This window comes from Arachis hypogaea, chromosome 13 (genome assembly GCF_003086295.3).
Source record: "Arachis hypogaea cultivar Tifrunner chromosome 13, arahy.Tifrunner.gnm2.J5K5, whole genome shotgun sequence".
NCBI lineage: Eukaryota > Viridiplantae > Streptophyta > Magnoliopsida > Fabales > Fabaceae > Arachis > Arachis hypogaea.
The window spans coordinates 82104347-82113231 of NC_092048.1; the positions used below are offsets into that span (position 1 = coordinate 82104347).

An 8885-nucleotide genomic window follows, 5' to 3' on the forward strand; every position below is an offset into this window, starting at 1 on the left:
CTTCTCTGAAATTCCTACCAATGAATTACATAAGTATTTCTATCCCTATTTTATTATATCAAATTCAAAAACACCATTATCAATTTATATCTGCCTAACTGAGATTTGCAAGGTGACCATAGCTTGCTTCAAACCAACAATCTCCGTGGGATTCGACCCTTACTCACGTAAGGTATTACTTGGACGACCTAGTGCACTTGCTGGTCAGTTACACGAAGTTGTGAACCGTGGTTTTGGCATCATGTTTTTGGTGCCATTTCCAGGGAAAGAAAGAGCAATGAACTTTACATAATTAAAGTGTAATCACAATTCCGCGTACCAGTTGCTAGTGGGGATGACGGAGCGTTGGATGAACTCCAACCATCCTCTAGCCATAGGCTTGAGGTCTAATCTTCTTAGTTGAACCGGCTTGCCTTTGGAGTCAATCTTCCATTGAGCTCCTTCCACAAATATGTCCATGAGGACATGGTCCAACCTTTGATTAAAGTTGACCCTTCTAGTGTAGGGGCGTTCATCTCCTTGCATCATAGGCAAGTTAAACGCCAACCTCACATTTTCCGGACTAAAATCCAAGTATTTCCCCCGAACCATTGTAACATAGTTCTTTGGATCCGGATTCTTACTTTGATCATGGTTCTTGGTGATCCATGCATTGGCATAGAACTCTTGAACCATTAGGATGTCGACTTGTTGGATGGGATTTGTTAGAACTTCCCAACCTCTTCTTTGAATTTCATGTCGGATCTCCGGATACTCATTTCTTTTGAGTTTGAAAGGGACCTCGGGGATCACCTTCTTCTTGGCCACAACATCATAGAAGTGGTCTTGATGAGCTTTGGAGATGAATCTTTCCATCTCCCATGACTCGGAGGTGGAAGTTTTTGTCTTCCCTTTCCCTTTTCTAGAGGATTCTCCGGTTTTAGGTGCCATCAATGGTAATGGAAAAACAAAAAGCTTATGCTTTTACCACACCAAACTTAGAGTATTACTCACCCTCGAGCAAGAAAATAAAGAATTAGATGAAGAAGAAGAAGAAAAGATAGAGAAGAGGGGGGAGGTGTGTTTCGGCCAAGAAGAGAAGAGAGGGTTGTGTTGTGTGAAAATGAGGAAGAATGGAAGGCTTTATATAGGGAATGGAGGGGGGTTAAGGTTCGGCCATATGGGTGGGTTTGGGTGGGAAATTGATTTGAATTTTGAAGGTAGGTGGAGTTTATTGGGTAGGTTTATGGGGAAGAGTGGGTGGATGTGAGTGGTGAAGGGTTAATAGGGAAGAGAGATGGAGGTGATAGGTGAAGGGTTTTGGGGAAGAGTGTTTATTGGGAATAGAGGATGATTGAGAAGAGAGAAGAGAGTGAGTGGAGGTAGGTGGGGATCCTGTGGGATCCACAGATCCTGAGATGATCCTGTGGGGTCCACAGATCCTGAGGTGTTCAAGGATTTACAACCTTGCACCAAATTAGGCATGTAAAATGCCCTTGCACACAACTCTGGGCGTTCAGCGCCAGGTTGGTGCCCATTTTGGGCATTCAACGCCCATTTGTTGGTCATTTCTGGCATTGAACGCCAGAACCATGCTTCTTCTGGGCGTTCAGTGCCAGCTCCTCTCCAGGGTGCAATTCTGGCGTTCAGCGCGCAGATGATGCCCATTTTGGGCGTTCAGCGCCAGAACCATGCTCTGTTCTGGCGTTGAATGCCAGGCAGGTGCTTCCTCCAGGGTGTGATTTTTCTTCCGCTGTTTTTTATTCTGTTTCTAAATTTTTCGTTTATTTTGTGACTCCACATGATCATGAACCTAAGAAAACGTGAAAAACAAAAATAAAATTAGATAAATAAACATTGGGTTGCCTCCCAACAAGCGCTTCTTTAATGTCAATAGCTTGATAGTGGGCTCTCATGGAGCCTCACAGATATGCAGAGCTTTCTTGAGACCTCCCAACACCAAACTTAGAGTTTGGATATGGGGGTTTGACACCAAACTTAGAGTTTGGTTGTGGCCTCCCAACACCAAACTTAGAGTTTGACTATGGGGGCTTTGGTTGACTCTGCTTTGAGAGAAGCTTTTTCTGCTTCCTCTCCATGGATGCAGAGAGAGATCCTTGAGTTGTAAACACAAGGTTGTCCTTATTTAATTGAAGGATCAATTCTCCTCTGTCCACATCAATCACAGCTCTTGCTGTGGCTAGGAAAGGTCTTCCTAGGATGATGGATTCATCATCTTCCTTTCCAGTATCCAGGACTATGAAATCAGCAGGGATGTAAAGGCCTTCAACCTTTACTAATACGTTCTCTACTTGTCCATAAGCCTATTTTCTTGAATTGTCTGCCATCTCTAATGAGATTTTAGCAGCTTGCACCCCATAGATTCCCAGTTTCTCTATTACAGAGAGGGGCATGAGGTTTATTCCTGAACCAAGGTCACACAGAGCCTTAAAGATCATGGTGCCTATGGTACAAGGTATTATGAACTTTTCAGGATCCTGTCTCTTCTGAGGCAATGTCAGTTGATCCAGATCACTTAGTTCATTGGTGAACAAGGGAGGTTCATCTTCCCAAGTTTCAATACCAAATAATTTGGCATTTAGCTTTATGATTGCACCAAGGAGCTTGGCAGCTTGCTCTTCAGTAACATCCTCATTCTCTTCAGAAGAGGAATACTCATCAGAGCTCATGAATGGCATAAGGAGGTTCAATGGAATCTCTATGGTCTCTAGATGAGTCTCAGATTCCTTAGGTTCCTCAGAGGGAAGCTCCTTATTGATCACTAGACGTCCCAGGAGGTCTTCCTCCTTGGGATTCACGTCCTCCTCTCCCTCTTTGGGTTCGGCCATTTTGGTTATGTCAATGGCCTTGCACTCTCCTTTTGGATTTTCTTCTGTATTGCTTGGGAGAGTACTAGGAGGGATTTCAGTGATCCTTTTACTCAGCTGGCCTACTTGTGCTTCCAAATTTCTAATGGAGGACCTTGTTTTATTCATGAAACTTACAGTGGCCATAGATAGATCAGAGACTAAATATGCTAAGCTAGATGGATTCTGCTCAGAATTCTCTGTCTGTTGCTGAGTGGATGATGGAAAAGGCTTGCTATTGCTAAACCTATTTCTTCCACCATTATTAAAGCCTTGTTGAGGCTTTTGATCCATCCATGAGAGATTTGGGTGATTTCTCCATAATGGATTGTAGGTGTTTCCATATGGTTCACCCATGTATTTTAACTCTGCTATTGCAGGGTTCTCAGGATCATAAGCTTCTTCCTCAGAAGATGCCTCTTGATTACTGTTGGATGCAGCTTGCATTCCATTCAGACTCTGAGAAATCATATTGACTTGTTGAGTCAATATTTTATTCTGAGCCAATATTGCATTCAGAGTATCAATTTCAAGAACTCCCTTCTTCATAGGCGTCCCATTACTCATAGGATTCCTCTCAGAAGTGTACATAAACTGGTTATTAGCAACCATGTCAATGAGTTCTTGAGCTTCTGCAGGCATTTTCTTTAGGTGATTGGATCCACCTGCAGAAGTATCCAATGACATCTTTGATAGCTCAGATAAACCATCATAGAATATATCCAGGATGGTCCAATCTGAAAGCATGTCAGAAGGACACTTTTTGGTCAGCTGCTTGTATCTTTCCCAAGCTTCATAGAGGGATTCACCTTCTTTCTGTCTGAAGGTTTGAACATTAGCTCTAAGCTTGCTCAGCTTTTGAGGAGGAAAGAACTTGGCTAAGAAAGCCGTGACCAGCTTATCCCAAGAGTTCAGGCTGTCTTTGGGTTGAGAGTCCAACCATATTCTAGCTCTGTCTCTTACAGCAAAAGGGAAAAGCATGAGCCCGTAGACTTCAGGATCTACTCTATTAGTCTTAACAGTATCACAGATCTACAAGAATTCAGTTAAAAACTGAAAAGGATCTGCAGATGGAAGTCCATGAAACTTGCAGTTCTGCTGCATCGGAGAAACTAGCTGAGGTTTCAGCTCAAAATTGTTTGCTCCAATGGTAGGAATGGAGATGCTTCTTCCATGTAAATTGGAATTAGGTGCAGTAAAGTCACCAAGCATTCTCCTTGCATTATTGTTGTTGGGTTCGGCTGCCATCTCCTTTACTTGTTCGAAATTTTCAATAAGGTTGTCTCTGGATTGTTGTAATTTAGCTTCTCTTAGTTTTCTCTTCAGAGTCCTTTCAGGTTCTAGATCAGCTTCAACAAGAATGCCTTTTTCTTTGTCCCTGCTCATAAGAAAGAGAAGAGAAAAAGAAAAAAAGAGGAATCCTCTATGTCACAATAAAGAGGTTCCTTATTGTTAGTAGAAGAAGAAAAGAAGAAAAAAACTCGAACACAGATAGAAGAGGGGGTTCGAATTTGGTGAGTGATGTGAGGAAGAGATTTTAGTAGATGAATAAATAAATAGAATAAGATGAGAGAGGAAGAGAATTTTCAAAAATTATTTTTAAAAAGAGTTAGTGATTTTCGAAAATAGTTTTTGAAAAAGGTTAGTAATTTTCGAAAATTAAAATCAAAAATTAAAATAATTGGTTAATTAAAAAGAATTTTTGAAAAAGAGGGAAGCTATTTTCGAAAATTAGAGAGAGAGAGAGAGTTAGTTGGGTGGTTTTGAAAAAGATAAGAAACAAACAAAAAGTTAGTTAGTTAGTTGAAACAAATTTTGAAAAGATAAGAAGTTAGGAAGTTAGAAAAGATATTTTGCAATCACTTTTTTTTTTTTTGAAAAAGGTAAGATAAGAAGATATTTTTGAAAAGATATGATAGAAATTAGTTTTTGAAAAAGATTTGATTTTTAAAATCTCAATTAATGACTTTATTCACAAGAAATCACAAGATATGATTCTAGAACTTAAAGTTTGAATCTTTCTTAACAAGTAAGTAACAAACTTGAAATTTTTGAATCAAAACATTAATTGATGATGTTATTTTCGAAAATAACTAAAAGAATTGAAAAAATATTTGATTTTTGAAAAAGATTTTGAAAAAGATAAGATTTTTTTTAAATTGAAAATTTGATTTGACTCATAAAAACAACTAGATTTTAAAAATTTTTGAAAAAGTCAAATCTAATTTTCGAAATTTTAAGAGAGAAAAAGGGAAAGATATTTTTTTGATTTTTGAATTTTTATGATGAGAGAGAAAAACAAGAAAAATGATGCAATGCATGAAAGTTATGGATCAAAACAATGAATGCATGCAAGAATGCTATGAATGTCAAGATGAACACCAAGAACACTATGAAGATCATGATAAACATTAAGAACACATTTTTGAAAAATTTTTAATGCAAAGAAAACATGCAAGACACCAAACTTAGAATTCATTAATGCTTAGACATAAAGAATTCAGGAATGCATATGAAAAACAAGAAAAGACACAAAACATGCAAATGCAAAGATCAAACAAGAAGATTACCAAGAACAACTTGAAGATCATGAAGAACACTATGAATGCCTGAATTTTTTCGAAAAATGCAAGATGAACATGCAATTGACACCAAACTTATAACATAACTCAAGACTCAAGCAAGAAACACAAAAAATATTTTTGATTTTTATGATTTTCTAATTTTTTTGTATTTTTTTCGAAAATTATTTTGAAAAAGAAAAAATAAGGATTCCAAAATTTTTAATATGAATTCCAAGAATCTTATGCTCTTTAGTCTAAAGCTCTAATAAAAGGGTCAGGCATGGCTTAATAGCCAACCAAGCTTTAGTATGTAACTCAGACATGACACGCCTAACATGCCCTACAGTCAGCCAGGCTTTAACCTGCTTCATGAAACACTAGAATTCATTCTTAAAAATTCTGAAGAAAAAAAAATATATTTTTTGAAAACATTTTTATTTTAAAATTTTTTTCGAAAACAAAGGAGAAATTTTTGAAAGAAATTTTTGAAAAATTTTTTTGAAAACTTTTTGAAAATAAGAAGGAAATTACCCAATCTAAGCAACAAGATGAACCGTCAGTTGTCCAAACTCGAACAATCCCCGGTAACGGTGCCAAAAACTTGGTATGCGAAATTGTTACTCAGGTTGTGAATTATTGTTCGAAATTGATTCCCTGGCGATGGCACCAAAAACGGATGCACAGAACCATGGTCTAAACATATCTTCACAACTTCGCATAACTAACCAGCAAGTGCACTGGGTCGTCCAAGTAATAAACCTTATGTGAGTAAGGGTCGATCCCACGAAGATTGTTGGTATGAAGCAAGCTATGGTCACCTTGTAAATCTCAGTCAGGCGGATATAAAATAGTTATGGAGTTTTCGAAATTAATACTAAAATAAGGATAGAAATACTTATGTAAATCATTGGTGAGAATTTCAGATAAGCGTATGGAGATACATTCATTCCTCTGAACCTCTGCTTTCCTGCTGTCTTCATCCAATCAGTCTTACTCCTTTCTATGGCTGGCTTTGTGTAAGGATGTCACCGGTGCCAATGGCTACTTTCAATCCTCTCGGGAAAATGGTCCAAATGCTCTGTCACAGCACGGCTAATCGTCTGGAGGCATCACCCTTGTCGTTGGTTGCATCCTATTCCTCTCTGTGAAAATGGTCCGATGCGCTGTCACTGCATGGCTAATCATCTTGGAGGTTCTCGATCATACTGGAATAGAATTTACTATCCTTTTGCGTCTGTCACTACGCCCAGCACTCGCGAGTTTGGTGTTCGTCACAGTCATTCAATCCAGAGTCCTACTCGGAATACCACGGACAAGATTTAGACTTTCCGGACTCTCATGAATGCCGCCATCAATCTAGCTTATACCACGAAGATTCTGATTAAGAGATCTAAGAGATACTCATTCAATCTAATGTAGAACGGAAGTGGTTCTCAGGCACGCGTTCATAGGGAATGATGATGATTGTCACGTTCATCACATTCAGGTTGAAGTGCGAATGAATATCTTAGAAGCGAAATAAGATGAATTGAATAGAAAACAGTAGTACTTTGCATTAATCTTTGAGGAACAGTAGAGCTCCACACCTTAATCTATGGAGTGCAGAAACTCTACCGTTGAAAATACATAAGTGATAATGGAGTTCATTGGTCTCGGCCCCAGAGGGGAACCGGAGTAACCAAGACTACGAATACAATGATAAAAAGTTCTATTTATAATAAACTAGTCACTAGTGTTTACAGAAGTAAGTAATTGATGCATAAATCCACTTTCGGGGCCCACTTGGTGTGTGCTTGGGCTGAGCTTGAAGTCTACATGTGGAGAGGTCATTCTTGGAGTTGAACGCCAGCTTTTGTGCCATTTTGGGCGTTGAACTCCACTTTGCAACTTGTTTTTGGCGCTGGACGCCAGAATTGGGCAGAGAGCTGGCGTTGAACACCAGTTTGCGTCGTCTACACTTGGGCAAAGTATAGACTATTATATATTGCTGTAAAGCCCTGGATGTCTACCTTCCAACGCAATTGAAAGCGTGCGATTTTGAGTTTTGTAGCTCCAGAAAATTCATTTTGAGTGTAGGGAGGTCAGAATCCAATAGCATCAGCAGTCCTTCTTCAACCTCTGAATCTGATTTTTGCTCAAGTCCCTCAATTTCAGCCAGAAAATACTTGAAATCACAGAAAAACACACAAACTCATAGTAAAGTCCAGAAATGTGAATTTAACATAAAAACTAATGAAAACATCCCTAAAAGTAAGTAGATCCTACTAAAAACATAGTAAAAATAATGCCAAAAAGCGTATAAATTATCTGCTCATCATTAAGCAACCATAGTCATCATGCCCAAAAGAATATAAGTGTTAGTGAGAAAACTAAAAAGAGAGTTAGAATGTTAACAAGGTCAAAAGTTAGAAAACTAAGTCATATATTAGTGGCATGACAATTATGGGACTTAACCAAGAGAAGCGCAAATAAATCTATAAAGAACAAGCATGGCCACAATCATGAGGATGATGCAGTCATTGATGATGAAATATGATTTTGCATAGAAGCATATAATAGAAAAGCGGTTCATCAACAATGCCCATGGTCACCAAGTATGATGCATATAAGCGGGAAACAAAATAAACATAGAAATGCCAACCAAAGTAACCCAAGAAATGAACTTGGTGCAAGTCAAGTAAATCTCAATATCAAAAGTGTCAAGTTCAATTCCAAGTAGCAATTTTAAAAGCAAAACAATTTCTAAAAATTTGGGCAATATACCGATAGTAAATCGGATGTTCTCGGATAACAAAGGCAGCAAAGTAATGTCATATGAATCCAAAATATGTTAAACACAATTGCAAGCAAGGATTTCATATGATTGATGACATGTCATCTTGTGCATGTTTTCTATACTTTTTCATACAAGAAATTAATGATTAGTGCTTAAATAATGAATGTTTTTGTGCTTAAATAATATATTTCTTTGATCTTTTGATTTTATAAACTTTGTAGGAAATAAGTGGAAAAAGAAAAAAAAATCACAAATTAAGCTCAAAAGGTGAAAAGAGGAATTTTGGGGCACGCTTTGAAGATTGAGCACGCTTTGGAACGAAAGCATGGCTCGTGACCATAAAGCCTTGGCATTAGTAACATGATACATTAGCATTAATACCTTATGCATGCATTATCATTAAATTAATAATTAAAGCATGCATGCATGAAACTTTTATTATTAATGCCAATTAGCAATGAATGAATCAAGCTTTACGTTAATTAAGTAATGCTAATGCATTGGCATTACTAATTAATGTAATAAAGCCAATGAAAGCGTGCATGCAATATTATTAATGCCATCAATTCATGAACCATGCGTTAATATAATATGCAAGCTAAGGCGTTAATAATATTTATGCATACAATTAGCCATTTAATTTGCTAGCATGGGGCCATTAATCAAAAAGAAGCTTAGGGTGAATAAAGCAAGGAACGC

General features: G+C 37.7%; 1 non-coding gene across 1 annotated transcript; it reads left to right on the forward strand.

The window, feature by feature from the left end:
- The first annotated feature begins 3587 nt into the window (after positions 1-3587).
- LOC112739325 (small nucleolar RNA R71) lies at positions 3588-3695 on the forward strand. Its single transcript, XR_003170258.1, has one exon. It is a non-coding gene; the product is annotated as a small nucleolar RNA R71 (small nucleolar RNA).
- The last annotated feature ends 5190 nt before the right edge of the window (positions 3696-8885 follow it).